The following is a 24,689-nucleotide window of genomic DNA, read 5'->3' as shown; positions in this document are numbered from 1 at the left end:
TTTCTTTAAAAAGCTATCAATTGCCAATTGCTGCACACAGGTTATTGTGTGTGTTCTAATATTTTATTGCAGTTCATAACTAGATATTCTCTTTGACAGGAAAGAAGTCACTGGCAAATCCTTAATCTAAAAGTGAATGCTGTTACTTTGAGATATTTTACAAAGCAAAGGCAAATTTCATAATGTCCCAGGTGCGCATAATCTCCATGGTATGTTTGCAGTACAGAGAATACATCAGAATATTCTTAGATAATGAAACCCTACTGCTCATGTGTCTCAAGCCTAGATATGCTTTCTCAGTTTCAGGGATCTGACAACAACAGTACTGAATATAAATATAGGGTAGGAATAAGACACATCATCCCATTTCACAGAAATAATGAAAATTTGCAGAATACTGCTGTGCTGATTCTTTCTTCAGGCCACTGTTCTGCTCAGTGAACTCATTGTAAGACATTACTTACAGATGAGAAGAGTGTGATAATGCAGATTTGTGACATTTTTCAAAAGAAAGAAAAGTACCACCTGATACTGAACAGTTCTTTTACTATATTTATTATGAATGTGAAAAGCTGGTGTAGATTTTTCTAATGAAGCATTTCCATCTTAGGGGAATCTTAAACTTTCAGAGGCATCCATCTGCGGTTGCAGAATCAGAAAGCTGTACAAAGGGAATACTCAGATAATCCTGAGGAAGCACACTTATCTGACTCGAATGAATTGAAATTTCCTAAATGCATGTAAGTGTCAGATTGCCTTCCACAAAAGATGAGAAGGAAAGCATTGTGAGAGCATGTGATTAAAAAGGAGCAGAAATACCGCATAAGTTAATCAACACCCAGAGGAGGACCCTTATTCTGTAGACAGCCAGGATTAATGAAGAGAGACAAGGTGTCATCTGAACCACGTCATGGAGAGAGAGTTAGAAGGTAGCCAGGTATCAAGGTATTTCTAGCCAGAGAGTTTTGCACTGGTAAGCAGGGCAAGATTTTTAAACTCCCTTATACTATGTGTCTTAGTCCGTTCAGGCTGCTATAACAAAAATACCATAGACTGGGTGGCTTAGACAACAAATGTATTTCTCACAGTTCTGTAGGCTGGGAGTCCAAAATCAAAGAGCTGGCAGCTTTGGTGTCTGATGAGACCCCACTTTCTGGTTCGTAGGGGGCTGTCTCTCTGCTGTGTCCTCCCATGGCTAAAGGAGCTAGAAAGCTCTCTAGGGATCTCTTTTGTAAGAACTCTAATCCCACTGATGAAGGCTCTACCCTCATAACCTAATCACCTTCTAAAGGTCCCACCTCCTAGTACCATCACATTGGGGGTTTAGGTATCAACATGTGAATTTTGGAGAGACACAAATGTTCAGTTCCTAATGCTATGCTAAGGTGTTTGGGATTTATCAGGAAGGAACTTGGAAGCTACTGAATATTTTAAATAGAGAAAGGCAAGATTGTATTGGTGGCCCAAAAATGAGTGAGGAGTGGATCCGAAAGCCCAATTCTAAGGGGTGGAAAGATGAAATAAATTTAGGTGAGAATTATTGTGAGCTAAAATGAGACAGTAGTTAGAGGAATGCTATTGCTGAGCATATGAATTTCAGGAATATTTAGATTTCTAATTAATAACTTATATTAACCACGATGACTGAAGTTTTACCCAAACTTCTGGTGCTTGCTTGATTCTGAGGGTCAATTGCAGATCCTGGTCATTTCCTTCCCTGGCAGTGTGGCCTGCTACAACCTTGACAAGCACCCATCTCATATGGGTTGGGAATTGGCCTCATCTCTTCAACTCTGTATTGCCAAAGGTTGTATGTGAACTGACAACAAAATCTGTTTCAACTTCTTTTGTTTTGGAAATTGGAAAAACACGTAGTTTCAAACTTATGATTTAATCCCATTCATTTGCTTTTAGAATATTGATGATGACTTTTAGTTTTCAAAGAAGAAAATCCACTGAAAATAGTAAATCAGGCAGAAATTATCTGCAATTATTGCTCACCCTCTAAAAAGATAATGAGGATTAAAATAGAGTATCATATATCTTGCTCAATTATAGATTATTCTTAGCTTGATATGTCCGCTCTTTATTGGAACAAAAATGAAAAAAGATCCATAACTGTACTTCAAAGAGTTCCATAAAGAATAACTGAATTATCTCTATGATGCTTCACTGTTGGTTAATTGAATTTACTTACGGTAAGAGCATGGAAACAGTCTTCGGAATGATACATACAGGTGGTAAAATTATTAAGTGTGTTAGTCATATAATTTATTTTTAGAACAAGAATTATATTTTAGAATAATATTCTTGCATTCTCCATATACGAAGAGAAATATCATATGAAATATCATACAATGTAATAGTCTTGCATTCTCCATATACAAAGAGAGGTCCTCCCCTCACCAGGACCCTGAGATTAATTATAAGAAACTGGCATTGAGTTTTTCCTACCTCAATTTCCTAGCCATTCATGAGCACTGCATCATGTCCTCTGCCTTTCTTTGCATTAATTAGGGCAGTGATAAGGAACTTCTAATGTAGGGAATGCCAGGTTAACCAGTAGAATTTCTACTTTGTCATCTTGCAGTCTTATTTTTCTTCTTTCCCCAGGCTAACTTCCAACAGGACATTTAAAATACACTTTCATGGAAATTATTATTTTCAGTATCAAAATTATAGTACCGTTTAGTGTAATAGGTCTAGATCTTTATCTAATTGATTTTTTAAAATCCTGCTGAAGAACCAGGCTAATTGTTTGCTAGTCCAGAATGTGTCCAGTCTTTGCACGTTGAGGAAAGGGCTCAGGGTGAAGGATGGGCTGGAACTTGGGAGCAAAAAAGCCAGCAGGTGCTCGAGTCCTCTTCTCCTGGCAGCTTATGGAGGTGTCCCCCAGTGGACAGTGGTCCAGGCAGGGCTGTGTCCTGTTTGCTTCTCCTCTTTATTGGACAAGTCTGAGAGGAGCATTGCACAGGGGAAATACATACCCAAGGTCAAGCACCAAGCAGCCCAGGCTGACCTGCCGGCAGTTTAGGAAGTGCCAGCACTTGGGTTGGGGGTGCCAGGTTCCATGGAATGTTGAGTTCAGTCTCTGTCTTCTCCTTGCTAGGTGCATAGCTTATCTTCTCCGCTATCTAGCTTCTGGGCAACAGAGAGATAGTTTTGGGGGTCATTCTCTGGACAGTCCTGTTCTATATTAATGGATTATGCCTTAAGGACTAGTCTTTTATGTGATATTTTCAGAATCAGAAACAGAATAATAAAGTGATTGTAGCTCAAAGACTAAATAAGTCTGAGTTGGTACCGTCATGCCAATAATATGATTTTTATTACTACATCTGGAGAAGTATCGGGGCCACTCCTTATTCCCATGAAGATTTGTCGCATAACGAATCTGCCAGCCCCTATGATGTGAACTTACGTAATTTTAGAAATACTAACACCAACCGAGTACACTAAATCACACCGAGTCTTTGCCATTTATTTTATCTAACAAATTGATGTGCACTCTACAACTTACTACCAATGTTTTGGAAAAATAAAGACTAGGACTCTGATAAACAATGATTATCTGTAATTTTGTGTGGCACCCAGAAGTTTCTATGGACCTTTGTCAAAGATGTCTCATGTGTCTTTGCCAAGTACTGTGACTTCTGTGGAAACATTATTAGGTCTACACATAGGTGGGCCATTACATATATCGGAGGTGTTTAAAAAATTCCTGATGATTTAAACTTACAGTATGAAAAAAGTATATTTTTATTCTTAAGCAATGATGTATAATGTATTTTGCTAAGTGTTCAGGGGACTTTTATCTCATCTTATATTTCTGAAGCAGTTTTAAGGTAGATAAGGTCTCTTTATAACAAAGCATGCATATGCATATTCATATTCTTTGCTTTTGCATTTGTGATAAATTTGCTAATGTGCCACCCTGTACTGTATTAAGGAAGGTATCAAATAGCCAAAGGTCCTTTTGAGAAGGGGTGGCTAACATTTGGAATGAACAGAGACTGCCTTAATTTTCTTTTTGTGTATCCCTGAAAGAAAACCTTTCTGTTCATGTCCCAGCAATGCATAGTTGTCTGAATCTGTCTAGAAACAAGAGAAGAATTGAACTTTGCAGCCCTTGGGAACAGTTGTTTTGAGCTATTTTCTGTATGGTATTTCAAGCCTGAGCTATTAAATTGAAATAATAGTGTGGAATCCATGGCACTGAATTGAATGAATGGATTAAATACTGCTGAAACTATTTCTCTTTTACAAGTAATTTCTAGCTCTTTTTGTAAACTTCATATATTTACACAATCTTTAGCTTAAAAAGCAAAGCTATGGAGAACACTAACATTCACCTTTTAGACAACACCTCTATCAATCATCTATCTTATCTATATTATTTTGCATTCACAATGCTGATCCCACTTGTCACCAAAGGCATTTGAAAGGAAAACTTGCAAAGCAAATTTCTTACTGTTTAAACATTTCACTTAGTCACAGCACCTTTTATTAAAGAAGTCTTTTAGGTAAATACTTCCAAAACTAAAAATATTTCGTCTTGTGATAGGATTTTCCACTTAAATATAACACTGCCTAACTTTTTAAGGTTTCATGAATTCTATTCTGGAAATTTTTATAATTTTCAAAGATGAATGTCATGATTTATGATTGTCAGATTTTTTTCTCTAAGGACATTTTAGGTTATAATATTGTCCAATTTTCTTAGGTTATAGTGCTTTGCACAGTGTTCATATTTGAATGCAAATCTTTACTTGTTCTGTCATATAAAACTAACACAGAGCAGAAGGTGATTTAAAATTTCATTTTCGAAAATGTTTACAGGGGACACTAAAAAACGTTTCCAAGAAACTCAAAACAGTTAATTTGTTCGCTGTAAATAGTGTTGTAGAATGATCTGTTATCTTAAAAATCAAGTATAAACAATCAGTTTTGTCTTTCTTAAATACCAACTGAACAAAGAATGACTTGTCATCTTTCTCTGTCCATTGAGGAATCAGATATCTCTTTATTATTTTTACAAGTGAATGGGATTAATCTTTACCAGAACAGAATGATGTCATATTCAAATGGGAAGGGTACAATTCAAAGAGTAAGAAAACAACTTTATGAATAAATACAGAAATGTGCCAGGCCAAAATAATAAGTATTCATTAGAAATTTTTCTCACGTTACTAACTGGACCTAGTGATAAAAAAATTATCTTCTAAAGGTAAACAAAAATTTTAGACAAATCTTTGTATTTTCACTGTCCCTTAAAAACTCTGTGGAAAGTAATATTTTCCACCATAAACCTAAGGAAATAAAATAATCAGTACATTCAAAAGCCCCCCTTCTTTGCTCCTGCCAACAGCCCATCCAACGTGGCTCTGTTTAGGCAGAAGACTTTAGAAAGAAAGCAGCTGCAGTTCAATTACTTACTGGTCCACAAAGAACTTAAATAGAAATCAAAATCACTTTTGCCATGACGGTTAAAATGTAATTTTGCCTCATCGAATAGGTTTGCCATGGTCTGAGCATATTTCAAATGTATATGACATGCTTTATTCAGGCAGTTTAGTCGCTGAACAATCATAACTGCCACTTCAAGGACTTTTTTTTTTTAATTTTGCTTTGTAAAGGTGTATTTCTTACTTTGTTATTAAAAGGAGAATGGTTGACATTTTCTGCATTTAAATCATTTGCATAAAAGGACAAAAGAAAAAAAAACTCTACGTTTTTATCTCCTTAAGAAAAATGTTTAAACATCTTCAAAGGGAATTTTTTTTTTTCCAGCTGGTGATCATTTGTGAATGCAAATTAGAGTAAGGGGTAAATGACTGTGAAACTGTTCCTCCTGATTGTCTATTGACTTTTTAAGTGTTGGTAATAAAGAATCTGGTAAGAGAAAATGATTTCCAACTTTGAAACCTTCCCTGAAACAAAGCAAGGAGCAGGTTGACAGCACAGAAGCAGAATCTGGGACAAACATTAATTTTCTCACCCTTTTTTTTCCACCAGTGATCTCCCATCTGCCCAGTAGCCTCCATACCAATGTATCATTGTCTTCCTTTGGGCTGCAGTTGCAAAATTAAAAACCAAAGAACTTGGCATTGTAGGTAGTGGTTTTAAAAATCTTTATGTGTAGGCAAGGTTGCTATAAACTATAGATATTTTTCAAAGCCTGTAAATAGAAATTTTAGTGATTTGTAAATGTATGTTTGTGTGTGTATGTTTTGTGTGTGTGTGTGTGCGCACATACATGTGTGTACATTATTCCTAATCACTGTAAATAAAAATTACCTCAGTGGAGGAAAATAAACGGTGGCTGGATAGCCCCTTCTACCTTACACTTAGACACTTATTTCTCTGAGCAAAAACCAGTATTTTTTTTTTTCACGGAGGCAATAAAAATTAAACAGCTACCTGGAGGACTGGCCAAGACTCCCTTTTGCTTCAGTGAATGCCTTAAGCTTTAAATATGTTCTTTAGATTATTGTTCTGGAAGGTAAGGATGAGACACAATGAAGGAAATCAAAGCATAATGGACTTTTTGAAACAATGAGGATCAAGGGAATTGCCTGGTGGTCGATTGGTTAGGATTTCTTGCTTCCACTGCAGGGGGGCACGGGTTCGATCCCTGGTCGGGGAACTAAGATCCTGCAAGCTGCTCGGCGCTGCCAAAAGAAAAAAAAGAGGATCAGACATTATGAAAACTGGAAAGGAGATGCGACCGTGGACCCAAGATTATGGGGCAGCTCAAATGAGATTCCCCAATTCTCTCTTCCTTAACTGTGCCCTTTTCAGCACATGCACACAAAACCCTTGTTCACCTGGCTGTGTTTCAATCTCGGCCCCTCTTGTCCCTTACAGGCAAATTTGCCCTTTCTCTCAACCAAGTATTTCTCTTGACTAGAAGCTCATGTTACCACTAACAGCTTGTGTAGTCTGAAATCATTATCCTGTGTCTCCATTCCTACAAGGCCACGCGAGAAATATATGGTAGATTCTCTTCTAGAATAAGTGAAAGGGCCTCTCTATTTAAAGCAGGGTTTGGCAAGTGAAACTCCATGGATATCACTCCAAACCATATAGCCAAGAAATGACCAGACTATTTCAAAAGACCCAATCTAGGGAAATCTAACTCAGATTACAGCCTCCATGAGGGATGAAACAATGCTGGATCTTTTGTTGATGTTCATAAAGCATTCATTGATTTGAAGTAAAATTTTTTGGATGCTGGGAGGATAGTATTTAACTGAGGGTTAGACGTAAAACCCAGGAAGCATAGGGAGACTTGACTTCCTTTTTGCCCAAGAAAACCAAGACTCACTTGTGGCCAGGACTGTAAGGAAAATAGCATGTGACAGGACTGGAACTAGATGACCATCAAAAGCCTGATGTTCTTGTTGGCTGTTTCCACATTCAAACGAGTAGTGACGTGGGGTATGTGATTATAGCTTGTCCACTGGGATTCTTTGTACGGCAGTACATTTGTCTTCACACTCAAATGACCTGAATACCATTTTCTTCTGCAAAAGAAGAGATGAAGGATGAGGGAAAGTAAGGTGGTTACCGAGAAAGTGTCCCATGGTCATGGTGTAGAAACCCTTTTCCCCAGGTGCAGGAGCAGTGATGCCTCTTTGGTGCCTATCTGGAAACCCGGCTTGTTTCCACTGGAGTCCCCTATCTACTTGTGCTGATTGAAGCTCATGCTCCTGCGCAAATTTGCTCCCCTACCCCCTCTAAACTGTATTTTTGAAGAGTTATATTTGAAGCTGTCACATACAAAATAGTAGTAGTAAGAGGCGGCAGCAGCGCTGGCGTCAGCAGCATGACTCTTTGTAGCGTTCTGGAGCAGAGCAGTGAAGCCACCACACTTTGCAGAGGCAAGGGTGCACCTGCAGGAGAAGTGTCCCCTTGGCTTTAGTAAGCTGCTGCCGCTGCCGCTCTAACTTCAGTCACTTTGCTTCTGCTGGGGCTGTTTTTATCCACTTCGCTGCCTTTCTTTCTGCTTCCCCTCTCAGGCAACCATAAATTGAAATGCCGCAAAAGCACGTGTGCCTGGAGACAGGCAAAGAGACAGAGACAGAGAACAAAGAAGCACCTTACTGAGTTCTGTCCCTTCCAGTGATGATAGAAAACCTGAAACCACTGCTGTGAATCTTAAGCCACCTGCCTTGGGTGCTAATTGGGCTTTCTCAGGTGACAGCAGGCATTATAGTGCTTCTAGATGAGCAGGGGCCATTGGGCATCTAGGTAGAAAAGGGCGGGGGGGTAAGGCTCATCAAAACACTGGACCCTTCCAGGGTTGTGCACCCACTTACTCCTTAATGAATAATCCATGGCCCCAGGCTTCCTTTAATAGAGTAATCCATGTGTTAACCTCCCGGGATTATTATTAGGGAATCAGGAGAGACCTATTTCCAAGTTCCCCTGTGATGTGATCAATCTGGAATTTCTCTCCCCATTTTCTTGATGGATTATATATCTGCCTACTTCTAACATGAAGTAATTGAATTCCGTTTTTAAAAATGGCTGTGTTAACCACTGTTTTGGATTGATTACTCCCGTTCGCTTTACATAGGCTTTCTCCAAACCGAATTCCATCAAGTACATTAGGTTTCCCCTTTCTAAATTACTAGCGCAGTCCAAGTTTGTTGTCTTGACATTTTACTACAGTTGCCTTGATTGGGTTCTGAGTGATCTGAAACTCTTCAGTCCCATATTTAAAGACAATCATTGGATTTACATTTGGTTGGCAAATTTGAGCCCTTGGGGTCATGGTGGCAATAGTCCAAAAAAGTTTTTAAAAAAAGATATCATCACATGTGGCATGATTTACTGCAAGGGAATTTCTTCCGAGATATAGGAGAATGAATGATGGGGCATGGGGACCATGGCAGCTGCTACCCAGCTGCAGCAGAGTGCGGCCATGTGGGAATTTGGGCACAGGATGCCACATCTTCTAGTTTCTCAAGAGATATCCAAACACTTAAAAGTTATTTGTTCATTCTTTTTTTTTTTTTCTTAATCACACGTGGACCAACACAGTGATGGTAAAATAAAATGCCCATAGGTTCATCTATCCAATGGGCCACCAGATGCTATTGCCACTATATACAAAACAAATAACTAATTACATTCTTAATTAATATAAACTTACTAGGTCATCTTCCAAAGGGCCATCTTATTTCCAAGTTCTGAGAGACACCTCACTGTTGCCTTCATGTATACCCCAGAGGAAGCATACTATGTGTTGAGTTGAATTCAATCAAATATAATCTGATTCTTGGAGATATATTCCAGATCTCTTCTGTCCTACTTTTCTTCTGTACTTATTTTATGTAAGTACAGTCCTGGTGAACTACTTCCTATTGCGTCCCTTGTAAACATGATATTGAAAACAAGAAGTGAAAGATGGTTTTAAAGGTCTCACCTTCACTGGTTATTTTGAAGAATGTTTCTAAGATTATTTTCTGTTCTTCTGAAATATTACAGTGTACGAAATTGGAGTCATGGGAAATATACTGTTCGGTTATGATTGATTCAATATTCCAAGTTTTCAAAAGTATTTAGACATAATGAGAAAAACTTTTATATATTCGATTAATTACATATAAATATTGTAATTTAAACAATGACATTTCTTCAAGTAATCATCTTCATTTGTTTTTCCTGGAAGACTGAAACATTTTAGATTCACCAGTGAGATGAATTTAGAAAGTCAAAGTGATTTGAAACATTGGCAGTACATTCAACTTTTAATAAGACAGAAGTGTGCTCTGGTCTATTTCTATAACTAGCTTGCTAAAAAATTAAATAAATAACAAATGGATTAAACTGTATGACTGTATGATCATTCAGTAGTATTGCATGTGTATAAAATAACCACAGCAGAGTCTAATTTGCAGATAGATTTGGAGGAAAAAGAGAAAGAAACTCAATCAAATAACTGGGGGAGGGGGGACTTTTAGTGTGAGACTTTGCATTTCTTTTCAATTTTGTAGCAGTTGCAACAGATATAAGTGGTATCTTACACAAAACACTTTAGAGGTATGATGAAGTAGCTGGCTTCAGCTTAGATTATTGGCAGAGCCAGGATAAGGACTCGCATCCCCTGTTTCTGGCGCCTGATGCCAGCCAACCCTTCCCCATGCACCACCATGCTGCAGCTCTTTCTCTTGATGCCTGCTAACTGATACCTGGTGCTATGGACTGAATTGTACCCCCTCCCCCAAGTCGTATGTTGAAGCCCTAATCCCCAGTCTAACTGTATTTGAAGATAGGGCTTTTAGGAGGTGATTAAAGTTAAATGAGTTCATAAGGGTGGGGTCCTAATCTGATAAAATTGGTGGTCTTATGAGAAGAGCAAGAGGGACAGAGCTCTTTCTCCACGTGTACACATTGAGGAAAGGCAAGGCGGTGTGAGAACACAGTGAGAAGGCAGCTGTTTGCAAGTCAGGAAGAGGGTTCTAACCAGTATCTGCCCAGACTGGCACCCTAATCTCAGACTTCCAGACTCCAGAACTCTGAGAAATAAATTTCTGTTGTTTAAGCCATTCAGTCTATGGTATTTCATCATGGCAGCCCGTGTGGACTAAGATACCTGGGAGGTGTGGAGAGACAATTTACTACGTGACATTTTCTAAAAAGGGTCCTTATGAAGTTTCCAACACTTGAACACCTAACCTTCCAATCCGAACTTAGCTACTCTTTTCTTGATGAGAATCCTATTCTTCCTCAATCATGTGACTGGCTGCATGGATCCCCACAATAGAAGTCTCATATTGTATATTCTTTCCACCCATTTCCTCATGGCATATTTCCTAGTGAACCCATGATAGTTTATCTCTTCAGGAAAAGTAGCCACTTCAGTTTACCAGGGTGTACACTTTCTCTGTCTTTATCCATATGGACTCCCTGTTTGTGGTGCTGGAGAAATTCCTTAACCTCTTTTTTATATTCATGTTCATGGTCTATTATTTGTAAACAATATTTCCTTAATGGTCTAAAAGCTTTGGCCATAGTGTTTTGGAAACTGAATTGTATAGCTAAATTCTTCAGATTTTGGGCATGTGGTTAGAATCACTCACAATTGCATACATCCTTCAATAATCATTAATGTCTGATGAGAAAATTAAACATCAATTAATGATACTTTTCTTCTTGTATACCAGGTAGCCTTGTTTAGAATGAGACATCATATAAGGTAAATAGTGACCTAAGAGCTCTGACCCAAATGAATGAGTACATGCCAGAGACAGAATGTAGAAGGGAAAGTTGGTGAAGAAGACAAAAAAATAATCTAGGTCTTTTTTGGAAAATTCAGATTGATCTCAGGTTATTTCTTACCCAAATAGCAAATTGTTTATCTAGTCACCAATTACTTCAGGAAGTAGTTTTAAATATAGCTAAAATAAATATAGTTGAAATATGGTTAAAGATAGTCAAAATAACCTGAGATACTATAAAATGCATTTCTTATCCAAATACATGAAACTTATCCATAACATCCCCAACAGCCTTTGCTCAAAGTCTTCTAATGGGAATTTATCCTTTTTTAAGGATAAATTTTGTTTTTGACATCTTGATTTATTAAACTGTTTTCTCATCCTTGCCTGAATATTTCATTCCCAGAACATTCACAGATAAATCGTCCTTCTGACCTTTGGGCAAAGTCAATCCAGTTTCTCTTTGTCATCCAGTGGACTCTTCCCCATTCATTTCTCACATGACTTGACCTACAAGACCTCAACCATTTAGATCTTTCTCCTCTAGCCACATTTTATTTCATTTGTTATTAAAATGCTGAACTCACAGTTGTACTCAGCAGGAATTTGTCATAAAACTGTTATGTAGCAGACTAGCAACTGTCCCTCAACTTACTATTGGGAAAATCGTATAAACTTATTTAGACTTTATAAATGTATTTATAAATTGGTCAGGGAGAGACTGGCCTAGGAAGAACCTGGAGCCTGAGGCTCAAGTCCAAGCCCAGAGATCTCTGGAAGCCCTTTAAGGGAGTTTGCATTTCTCTGGGGCCCAATGCACTTCCTGGGCATTATTTGTACTAGGAACAGCTTGATCCCCAGAGGACCCTCAGAGGCTGCTTCCTGGAAAAAGGATTAGAAGATCAGTAATATGTAAATAAACTCTGCCACCCACATCCCTGCTCTGAGGAGGTCACTGGGGCTCTCTGTGCCTGCACAATAGCCCTTCAGCCACTCATAAGCAGCAGAGTGACCTTAGGAGTTCTTTAGAGCCCTGTATCAAGAAACAGAAATGTAAAGCACATGCAAATACTCATTTGCTAGATTCATTATTGTCGCTTCCAGGGGAAGTGGGAGGGAGTTCAGCTTTGAAGATGGAAACCATGCAACTTTCCTAGAGTCCTTGTGAATACCTTATACTTCGTCAGAGTATGAGAAATTCTCTAGGCTTTAGCTCAGCAGTTTTACGACCAATATTTTCGAGTCTTTAAAGATGTTCTAATCTACCTCCGAAGAGGAAGGGAAAAAGCACTGTGGCAGTGGCCTCTGGAAGTCAGATATCATAAAACTAAAATGGAAAAAAAAAGACTCAATGTTTTCATTCATTTGCAAATTAATGGCATTTAAAAATATGCATTATCTACAAACCCTATCTTTTCAGAAAAAGAAAGCATTAACAAGAAATAGAACATGATATTAGAGTAAATGATAGGTGAATAACCAAATGTATCTTTTTAAAAAACTCATCAAGTTATCTTTGTCTTTTTCACATTTTATTCTTTGAGAACCACTGTATTATGAATTCTTTACTGTGGATCTAACATTTTTGTGTCTATCATAAATGCTTTGAAAAGTATGCAAACAGGTTATTTTTAGGAAGCCACTTTCCAAAACTCCTCTATTTAAAAGATTAACCAGCTAATGATTTTATTGCTTAATAAAATATTCTGGGGGAACCGATCACTTTCCGTTTTCAAGGCAATCTGTTGGTTTTTCTTCCTCGGCTTTAAAAATTATGCCTGTTATTCCTCTACATGTTTTGCAAACCATTGTTGGCATTTTTTGCAACAAAAACCTCTAGGCCATCATGAGTTATGTAAAGTCTCCACTACATCAGGGGACCAAATTTGTATTGGATTTGGGGAACTATGCCTTACATAGTGGACTGCTTACTTATAAATCATCAAGTCAACATAGCCTAATGCAAAGACCTGGATTGAATTTTGGATTTTATACTAGTTGTAACAGAACACTGATGTGTTGTTTGTTCACACCTGTTCTCACTAGTCTGATTCATTGGAATGTTTATTACATTCTTTGCTCTCTGAGTGAACCTAAGAATTTTTTTCCCAATCCCTTTCCCCATTGTCTCCTTAGTCTCTGGAATAATCATGTTCCTTCCAGAGTAAGACCCAAAGATAACTTTGACATAAGCTCTCTTCATTTTTTTAACCCAGGCTGTTTTTTAATGTTTTAACCATTAAGCAGTTTTCTGAATTTTATCTACAGATTAACTGAATTCAAAATATTAACTGGTGATTATTTCTAAGCAACGTTTATGCACAGTGTAGATCAGTGAAGAGAATTACTTGGATATCTAAGCCCAGGCAGAGGAAATCCATGAGCATATGGAAATTCTCTACTTACAGAAGTATCTGATATATGTAGAGTTCTAATGTAAGAACATTCAAGTAAGAGTTCCTGTCCTGGTTTCTTTTGAACTTTTCATTTGAGATACAAAAGTAAATCAAGTGGCCCTAGGGTTTGTTATTAATACAATCACTTAATGCCTGTGTCTCCCACTAGACTGTAAACAGCATAAATGCAGGAACTGTGTCAGTTTTGTTTACTATGTACTTTTTAAAACAAAAGTCTCCTGAATAAATGTTTTTAATGCCCTAATATCAAAGGGGAAGATATTTAATCTAAAAAGGCAGCTGGTTGATATTTGAAGCAAACACCTGGGAACAGAAGAAGGCTGCTTCTCTGTGAGTGTCCACCCAAGGCCCTCAAATGCCAAAGACAAGAGAGAACTGGTCACTTCAGTCACGTGTCTAATCTTGTCAAAGAAAAGAAAAAATTAAGTAAAGTGGTATCATTTCAGGAAAATGGCTCAATTTGTGTTTTTTGTGTGGATCAGGTATAATGATTAAAAATGCATAATGTTAAACTTCCATAGCTAAATCTAACCTCTTTCCACCGAGTGCTACTTACAATTAGTATTGTGTTTGGTATAGTCATGTTCAGTTTACCACTGCTTCATTCTCTGCACTGCGTGTTTATGCAAAGCCTGATGATTATGCTTGCAGACTGACTAATGATCTTTAAAATTGTGTTGATATCTCAAAGTGATTGATGCAGCACATTCATTGCATTTTTGAAGCTGCTTTATCTTGATACTTGTTTCAAAGCTAGTACACCAGGTGGAGGGGGCGGGGGAGAGGGGGACGATGACACATAAAATTGTATGTCAAATGAATGCATCCAAAACCATGATTATGAGGATTCCAAATTTATACTATTTGGGACATGTACAGATGCAACCTATGAAACATTCAGAAAGCTCCAGATCAGAGAAATCAGAAATTCTCCAGATCTCATATCCATTAAGGAATAGAAATCTGGACTCAGCCTTCTTTACTGAGATCGATTTCAACACTGGAACTTTAAGGATCATCATTTCCAAAACAGATGAAAGGCTATTTATTACTCCTACAGTTCTCTGGAATGTAAACCTTACAGTGTGTGCTTTGGAAAGTACTAAGCTCAACATTTTAAAAAATGAAATTCTTAAATTTTGGTAAACTCTCTAAGGATAAGTTGAATTTTTTAATATATTTCTAAAGCCTTGGTTTTGGTATGATCATATATATATAGAACATGTTCAGTTACAAATTGGAAATTTCAGCTAATAGGTGATGTTTCCCAGATGTGTCTGCACGTTGGGCTCACACTGCACCCAGCCCGGATTCTGATTTAACTGGTCTGGAGTATGATCTGGGCTGTGAAATTTATAAAAGATCTCCAATTGATTCTAATGTGCAGACACTGCTACAGTTCAAGGGCATTCCTTAGCTCACGGCATTGTCCTCCGTTGAGCGCTTATTCGAGTACTCAGTGAGAGAGAGATAGAAATACAGGTGTTACGTGAATATGGGAGGGCTTCTCAATTAACATCTGGTTACTCCTAAGGCCTTGTTCTGTGACCATTGGTATGCACTGTATCTGGAAACCAGTGATATTTATTTTCCTATATTTGTTTGTTAGCATTTATAATGACATGTAGATATGCTAAGTTCCACTTTAAAATGTTAACTGGCATAGTTACTCTCAACCATCCAGGCTGTCCCAGTTATCCTGATTAAATGCTGCAGGGTCATTTTTGAGTGTTCTTCTCCCTCTTAAATACTGGCAAGTCTTTTGGATTCTTCAGTCTTTCTCACAACAGCCTCTTCCCTTTTGTTTTCCCTCTTAGTAACCTGGTTGAGCTGTTGGGATTTTGTTCTTGATTCTTTTATTCTTTTTTAAAAAATAATTAATTTTTATTCTTTTACTCTTTATTCTTATTATAGCTTCCAAACCAATGTATGATTCTAATCTCTCCCTTCTCCAGTCCATCCTATTTTCTAGATTGTTCTAAGTCTACACTTAATCCATTACCTCCAAGGCTCTCATTTTACACAGAATCAAATTCAGACTTTCCAGATTGATGTTCAAAGGTTTGTGCAATCAAAATTCTACATATCTAACTGCACTCACTTCACATTATTCCCCTATATGTGTCTGTTGTTCTAGTTATTTTCTGTAATCTTATTTTGCTCAGAGGGATTTTGCTTTCAGAGGAAAGCAAATTTCAGAGGAAATCCCTCTGAGCAAAATCGCCCTCTCAATTCATTCCTCAAGGCCCAGATTAAATATCATGACTTCTATGAGCCCTATATTTTATCACTAAAACTGAATGAGATTTTTTCCTCCTGAGAAGGCTTATAGAACTGAAGCTGCCATTAGTACAGCCTTTATCTTATGCTGGTCTGGCGTAGAGAGATTTGAGTACCTGCATTATGTCACTCTGTTGCAGGTTTCTGGAGAGCAAGGACTATATCGTAAACATCTTTTGCCCTTCACAGCCATCAGCTGAAGACCTCCACGTACATAATCAGTGCATCATAAATACTTGTTAGCTTGTATGAGTGACATCTAAAAGAAATGGTTGTAAATAAATAGGCTGTTTTATAGCATCTTCCTACATTAGACTATGTTCACTTGAATATTTGACCTCCATGCATTTTTCTTACACTTTCCAGCTAGTTCTTAGGAAAGTGAGAAGCTCATAACATTGATTTTCCCTTGTGTGATTTTGTAAGACAGAAGCAAAAAAGGAAAGCATGCTTCTCAGACTGCACTGAAATAAAATCTCTCCTAAGCTATCTTGTAATTTTATTGCAAGGTATAAATACCAGCTTTATAGATCTGAGAGGGAGCCTTTCTGCAAAGTCAGCAAAACCATATTATGAAAATATTTGTTTGAATCTAGAATTGGTAGTTTTAAAACAAAACTTCAACAGATTGTGCTTTTCTTTTTGCTTCTTTATTTTTAATGGCTCATGAAACTATTGCAGCCTCTCTCCCTTTGTTCTGCCCTTGTTTGACCAGTACATCAGCTACCTAAGGTTAAGTGAGTTGGCAACAAGATTTTCCTTCTTCTAAAATGTGGTCCTGGAAGAATTTATCATTTGAAATGGGCTTTTAAAATTCTTATTTAGAAAACAATAGGAAGATTTACATTGTTAAAAGTACCTCTATGCTAAATGAAAGCAACTACAGATTTTTTTTTTTTAATTGAAGCTACCCACAGGTATTGTCAAAATGGTCTCTCAACTGAAGTGGAAATGATACAGTATCTCCTACAGGGGTCAAAGTAACTGTTTATTTATACTTAGCAAAACAGCTCAACCACTCAGGCACAGAAAATTTGCATGGCATGATGGGTTAAAAATGGCCCCAAATTCCTACAGTTTATCCCATAAAGAGGTAGGATCTATCTTCTCACCTCTTGAACCCAGGACATGCTTTGTAACTTGTTCTGATCAAATGATGGGATGGAAGTCACATTAAGCACCTTCTAAGCAATGCCTCCAGACACTTGCAGCTTCCGCTCTCACTTGCTTGGATTCTTTCAGCTTGGGAATAAGCCCAATCTGGTCTCCTTGGGAATGAGATGTCACAGTGAGAGAGAGACCCTAAACGTGTGGCCAAGTCCATGTGGAAGCAGCCAGTCCCCAGCCGACATGAGAACTGGCCACAAACCATCAGTGATCCCAACTGACACCGTGTAGGACAGAAGCAGTGCCCAGCTGCACCCAGTCCTAAACAAATGAATGGTTGTTTCAGGCCACCAAGTTTGGGGGTTGTTTGTTACCCAGCAATAACCACTGATAGAGGTGGCTTGAGGGGTTTTGTAATAGGGCATGGAAATTTCAAGAATAATAAACTGGATAGTGAATAAAATATATTTATAAATAAATTAGATTGGTTTGTGTATGAGTTTTTACTTCTTCCTTGCTGTTAAGAAGAATCCACCACTGTAACATCTTTTCTAGGAGGTAATAAAGCCGAAGTAAATAGCCTTGAAAAATATAAAGAAGGTCTAAAACTTACAAATCTATATATTGAGTATCTATCATGTACCAATGTTTACTATCTAGAATACAGCAGTGAACCCAATAAAGAGAGGGAGAGATATTTTAAATGGGGAGTGGGGGGAGGCAATAATTTTTTTTAAAAGTCCAATGATAAAAGTTACAAAGGTAATTAAAGCAGACTAAGAAATAGAGCATGACAGAATAGGGGAGGATCATCCCAGGTACATAAAAGAGCAGGTGAACAGTATGGTGTCAGGGCACATAGTGTACTCGTGGGACACCAGGAAAGCTAGTAGGGCTGGTGTGGCATGTGGTGGGGAGGATGAAATGGAAGGGGTGGCTGTGTCAAGCCCAGTGTTTGTGGGAACAGTAACAGTTACCTTTGAAGTGAGATTGACCAGTTCATAGGGGGAAATTACCCAACTTTTCCACAGATGTTGGTTGTGTGAAAATTGTCAACTGAGTTATAATTTTTAGAAGTTGCTCCAGAGTAAAATTTTCCATAATTCTTGTAAAATTATAAATATCTCAATTTTTTTTCTAAGAGATTGGCCAAGATAGAGAACTGCATGGATTTTCAAAAAGCCCTCCTATATTAGAAAGCTGGAGTGGCAATTTTGATTAGCACTAGAGAATGACATGAATTTTCAAAGGCAATAAATCTAGGGCTTTCTTACAAATCCAAACTTAATAAAGGAACTATCTGTATGTGCTATGGACTGAATTCTGTCTTCCCTAAATCCATATGTTGAAGCCCTAACCCCCATGTGGTTATATTTGGAGATAGGGCCGTTAGGAGGTAATTAAGATTTAATGAGGTCATGAGGGTGGGGCGCTATGGGATTGGTATCCTTATAAGAGGAGGGGGAGACACTAAAGAACTTTCTCTTGGCCCTTTGAGGACATAGCGAGAAGGCAACCATCTACAAGCCAGGAAGAGAGCTTTCACAAAAACCAAATCAGCCAGAACCTTGATCTTAGGCTTCCCAGATTCCAAAACTGTGAGAAATAAATTTTTGTTTTTTAAGCCACTCAGTCTATGGTCTTTTGTTATGGCAGCCTGAGCGGACTAAGACAGTATGTTTATAGTGTCCGAGTTCCTGCCCCATCATGAATGCTACATCTAAAATAGAAATGTCCATATAAATTATGATTGTCTTTTTTGATTATCAGAATGTTTTGTGGTCCCTCACACCATTGTTGTTTCTTTCTAGTTGATTGGAAAAATACACCAAGAATTATAGAGAAATTCAGTAACTGTAAAATGATCACACATTTTATGCATCACAATATATTGTGCATTTGAAAAATAACGCACACAAATACAAGACCTGTGATTTTTTTAGTTTGCACAGATAACGCATAGTGTTCCCAGGGATTCGTACGCTCCTTGCAACAAGTCTGTTAATTTGCCCCCAGTCTTGGGGCCAATCTACAACTTACCAACAAGGATGATTAAGTACCTATTGAAATGGTACTATACTATACAGTTACTATAACTAGCTACCTGTGTTGGTTCTTCAAACTGCACACTTATATTTCTTTTGGTGGGTATCACTTAAATAATGCAAAGTCTTCTGACTCACTCACCCCTAGCAGTTTCTTCCCATTTGCCTTGCGGCTTTAGAATCTCAGAACCTTAGCTGAAAGAAATTTTAAGAGACACCTAGTTGAATTCCTTATATAAAGTCCAGAATTTACAGTGACTATTTAGAGGCAGAAGCTGTACTTCAACCCAAATATCCTTTGAGCTATGTTATTCTAATGCTAATTTTGAACTTTTTAATAGAAGTTTCATACATATTTTTAAACTTTTTTCATGCATGCATTTTTTCCCTAGGTTTTTGGAGCCTTCAGAGATCCCTTGTAAGTTGGCAGTGCACCTCTTTAGCAACCACTGTATGATTGGCCATCACTTGCTTGTATTTATAAAAGATAAATTGAGATGTTAATTCACTCAAAACTGCCCCAGATTCTCTCTCTGGCCTGTGCTTTTTCACCACTCTAAGACTGGGAATACTCTTGCAGGTTTATTCTTGAAAAGGTTAAAAGTTTCTACCAGGAGCAAATTAAAGTATACTGGGTAAAATATATCCAGGTAGAAAATAGTATTTGTTTCATTTAATAAATGAATCAACACAAACACATACCAACACTTTCCAAAATGCCTGGAGATGTAGGCAATCACTTAATTGAATTATAGAGCTTTGATTTTGTTACTATTTTGAAAGATCATAAATGTGTTATGATTCCTTGGCCATACAGTTTACCTCTCTCTGCATAGCATGAGAGATGATCTCACCTACGAGAAACAGTTACTGGGAAAATGAAAACTGTTTTATGATGGAAATATTGCTGGAATCCCATATTTTATATGTCACATAGTAATCTAACCTCACGATAAATTCACACACACACACACACCAACTAATCCTACATTCTTGAGTGTCACTTAACTAAATTCTTGTGAAGAACTGATAAAATAAATAATACCTACCAAAGAGTCATGGACAAGATATTTCTAGGGGGATAGACCATGCTGCAAATAGATCAAGTAGGTAAAAATCCTTAAAGAAATAGCAAAAGCATCTGTGAGAAACTGAAGATACGTAAAAGATATGCATAATGAGAACTGGTGCAATAATCTGATATAATCAACGGGAGATAGAGGAACTGATTTTAATTCTTCTGACACCATAACAGTCAATTTAATTGTATCCCATGTAATTGTTCTGAGTGTCTGAAGAGGGTATTGCTGTAGTACTTGATGATGTATATCGAAGGCTATTTGAAGATAATATGTAATTGCTCCAATCGTGCTGAAATTATGTGGGGCTAATTTAATAATCCTTTATATTCTGTTCATATGCTTTTCAAATGTGCTTAAATATGTCGGTCTAATTTCATTTTTTGGCAACCCAGTGAAAGAAAGCTAAATACTCTCACTGGCTTTTTATTAACAGAGACACTCATATGACCTATCTTCCTACACCGCATTCCCTGTAGGTCACCTCCTTTTAATGTAGTTGAAAAAAGTTTGCCAGCTCACTCTTTTTCTCCTTTTGTTATTTGATCATGTCCTTTGGTTTCTTATATCAACATGATTTTTTTAGATCACTATTTTTTAACTCTTTGTTTTTGAGGAGTTTTATATATACAAGTAATATTTTTAAATAGCTTTACCTTTAAATGTACTATATGGCCCTTGTGAAATCATTTATAGAAGAATGTAACATATTTGGTTACATTACATTACATTATATTATGTATATTAATACCTGGCAAGAACCATTCAAATTATAATATTTCTTTATTTATTATGAAACTATCTTTGAAAGGTAACTGATTGATTAAATGCTGAATAACTTTACCTGAGAACTTTGACTATGTTTTATATATCCATATATTTCAAATAACTAGCACAGTGATGTTCATACAATATATTCTTGATTTTTTTAAAAAAATTCTTAATGAAATGAATTTAGAGTTCAAATGCTATTACTACATAGGCAATGTGAGGCATCCATAAGAACTATTCAACATAAAATCAACTTAACACCCATGATGGAAGAGAAGACAACCTTTGGGTTAGAAATTGTGTAAACTGATTGTTGCAGAATGGTTAGGCTACAGTTACAAAGACTTTTTCTCTGTGTTTTTGGTGTATGTCCTCTGTTTACAGCTGTACATTTCCAGACATGTTTGAAAAGCATGGATTTATCGGATTTATAGCTACCTATTGTGCCATCTACTTTCAGTAACAGTTGGTTTCCTAAATGAATTGGCAAGTAGGCATATCACAGTAGTGTTTTGTTTTATTTTTTATGATGTTAGAAATAGTTTGCAAGAAAAAAAGAAAAAGAAAGAAAGAAGTAGTTTGCTTTTGAGAATAGGAAATCTTTGTGCCTGAAGTGGCTTTTGGCAAAGCTTTAAGAACCATTACTCCTATAAAGGACAAGATACGGTTTGAATAATTTAGTAGTGCTAAGATGTCATATTTTTGAGACATCTGTTTTATGGCTTTCCTGAATAACTGAGCCAAACACCTCTCCCAGGAATTTAACAACTTTTGTCTCTAAATTCCTAGGTAAACAATAAATTGTCTTCCTATTTGAAAAAAAGTTGCCATGACAACTTGGCAAGCTTGGGCTATAGAAGTCAAACACCAAGAAGTCAAAAAGCTTTAACTTTCAGTATTTTCAAAGATGTGATGTTGTTTTGAGAAGCTCTGATTTAAGTGAAAATGAAGGTGTATGTTCACATAGCCATATCAGTAACTGTAATTACTGATTACTGACAAAAAAATGTATATTTTTGCAGCTAATCCATTGTTTAGCATAATGATACTCTTATTCTTTATGTTAACTTCAAGACTGTGTCTTGATTAATTACAGGGATTTAGGGGTTAAGGAAAATACCAAAGTCATTTTAGATATGTTGATTGCAACAATTATACCGAACTCTATACTGAAAGTTTATAATATTAAAGAAAATATCTATCTGGCAATTGTATAAGAATTTGGCAGCATCATAAAATCTATTACATAATTCATCTAAAGATTACATCTCTGACCTCAGTGTTGCTGAACTCTTTATAAAAATACTAGCAATAGGGGAAAAAGATTAAATTTTTAATTTAAACTCACTGAATATTTTCTTCAAAACCACCCTTTTATACCATTCATTGAAAAATCAAATGAATCATTATTGTTTGTTATTCAGACTTGATGATTTCTGGCAGGTTAAATACAAGTTTTCATTCCTTCTGTGTGATTTGCTGGACTACCAGATGCGAATGGGAGATGTTTGTTATCTAGATCTATAAATCTGTAGATAAGGTTGTCTTATTCAACATTGCTTAAGTCTCTTTTCGTGCAAGTTAAGGAAACTTGTTTGTCAGTTTGGATTCTTTTGGTTGATAATAACTCAACTCAAGGTGTTTTAAAAATAGAAGAGATTTAATGGTTCATCTAAGTGGTTGAACAAGCCCAGGAGTTGGCACACTTAGATATACTTGGTCAGGGATCTGGCTTTTTCTTTGCATTGCTTATGGTTCTGTCCTTATCTATGTTTGCTTTATCTTCAGGCAGGATTCCCTCTTGGTAGAAAATGGTGGCAGTAGTTCCAAGTCTCATATCTACACATCTCAGCAATCAGAATCAGGGAAATTATCTCCTCTCTACCTAATCTCCAAGATGTCTCACTAATTGGTCCTTCTTAGGTTATGTGCTCATCATGCCCACCAACCATTGTTGCCAGTGGAGTGACACGTGTAGAATGGCTTGTGCCCAGTGTCAAGGAGGGTACTTACCACTGAAAGCTTCCAATGGTGAAGCACCAGACAATGGGAAGGAGTTGAAGGCACAACCACAATGCTTGTTACTCTCCTAGAACCCAAGCAACCAGTGTCATCACGTTCTGGAAGGGAGGGCTGGAAAATCATTAGGATAGAAGCTCTCTTGAGTTTCATAGAATCTTATTCCTACTCCTTTTTTTGTATCTCCTTTTCTCTTTTTTCTCTGCAGAACTTTCTTATCTTTCATCGTGGGTATACCTGTAATTTGTACATGATACCTAGAGTTTAATTGGAGATATAGGATTTTAATTTTTTTTTAAATTTACTGTTAACATTTAATCAACATCTTTTCTCAAGATGTACATTTGGGGTCATATTTTTTCTTTTAGTCATGAAGCAAAATCTATTTAGAATATTGCTTAGAATATTCCTTTCCTTCATGTAGTCTCATATATATATATATATATATATATATATATATATATATATATATATAAATATATGTGTGATGACTTGTGAAAAGGTACATGGTATTCTTATTTTGACTGGATTTCAAGAATAATTATATTTTATTTAATTAGCACTTAAATAATAAATGCATTAGATGAAATTCATCCAAAAATTTATTATTCAAATCATAGACCCTCTATTCACTAAACATTAATCTTACATATACCTGAATATTTTTAAATACATTCTGTTTAGTGACTTCTCAAACTGATAAGCACATTTACATTTCATGATAAAACAAACAACAAAAAAAACTAATTGTGATTCAAATTAGTCAAGAATCATGTGATTTTTCTGGGTGTTCCTCAGCGAAATTGCTTTTTAAAACATTTAAATCTCTTCATTGAGTGAGAAACCTGAAAAATAAAGGTTTTGTGACAGGTACCATGTTGATATCAATAATGAGAATTTAAATAAAAGTAGAATTTAACAACCCAAATTATAGGGGAAAGATGTATTATCTCAATTTCTAGGACCATTAAATGAAAGCAGTGCCTAATATAACCCTAGTTTAAAAGGAGAAGTTTGAATTTGTTGTCACTCAATAGTAATTACAGTTCAGGCTTTCAGAAAATACTAGTTCCAAAAGGGACATTTTTTTGTTTGGGCAGCAGCAATTAGAGAGAGCCCTAACATTACTGTTTTAGAAAAGACTATTGTACACAGATTGTTCATTTGCCTTTAAGTTTTGTCTATATAACAGTTTATTTTAAAGAAGCTTATTACTTTTATATTTTTAAAGTCTAATTCACTTTCCTTAGAGGTTATTTAACTCATTTGGCTATTTTGAAGAATACTAACACTCCTAATTTCAATAGGATCATTTTTGTTTTTTTGTTTGTTCTTTTATGAATTTTAGGAACACCTTTGTTCTTTTTTTTCTTTTGAGGGCTTTTATCTTCTTTTTAATGAAACTCTGTGTAACTCTGAATTATATAAGTTTGATATATAATGATTTAAAGGCTTCTTGTAAAAAGGGGGTCAGAAGGAAGAAAAAACATTTTTTGATCCTAGGACAATAAAGGTATTACAAAAATGTAACTGATGTGAAAAAACATCCATTAAATGTTGCACTCTGAATTCACCTGAAAAAGAAAAAAAATGCTACAAGTAGATTCATCTTAGAGGTATTATTTTAAATAGCAGTCAGTATCAACACAAAGCTTATAACAAGAACCACGTATGATTACCTCTATCTTTGCTTGCCACAATTCTGACACGCTCTCATTTTTAGGGTAAAAAAAAAATATTTAC

At 36.4% G+C, this 24,689-nt stretch overlaps 1 protein-coding gene across 2 annotated transcripts in view; it reads left to right on the top strand.

Annotated features, from left to right (window-relative positions):
• Nucleotides 1-24,689, top strand: part of PLXDC2 (plexin domain containing 2) — a 419,623-nt gene that overhangs the window by 172,894 nt on the left and 222,040 nt on the right. The gene's annotated exons all lie outside the window — the stretch shown is intronic.

Source organism: Eubalaena glacialis, chromosome 2, assembly GCF_028564815.1.
Source record: "Eubalaena glacialis isolate mEubGla1 chromosome 2, mEubGla1.1.hap2.+ XY, whole genome shotgun sequence".
In the NCBI taxonomy this organism is placed as follows: Eukaryota; Metazoa; Chordata; class Mammalia; order Artiodactyla; family Balaenidae; genus Eubalaena; species Eubalaena glacialis.
The sequence above is the reverse complement of the archived record's forward strand: the minus strand, read 5'-3'. Positions and strand labels throughout refer to the sequence as shown.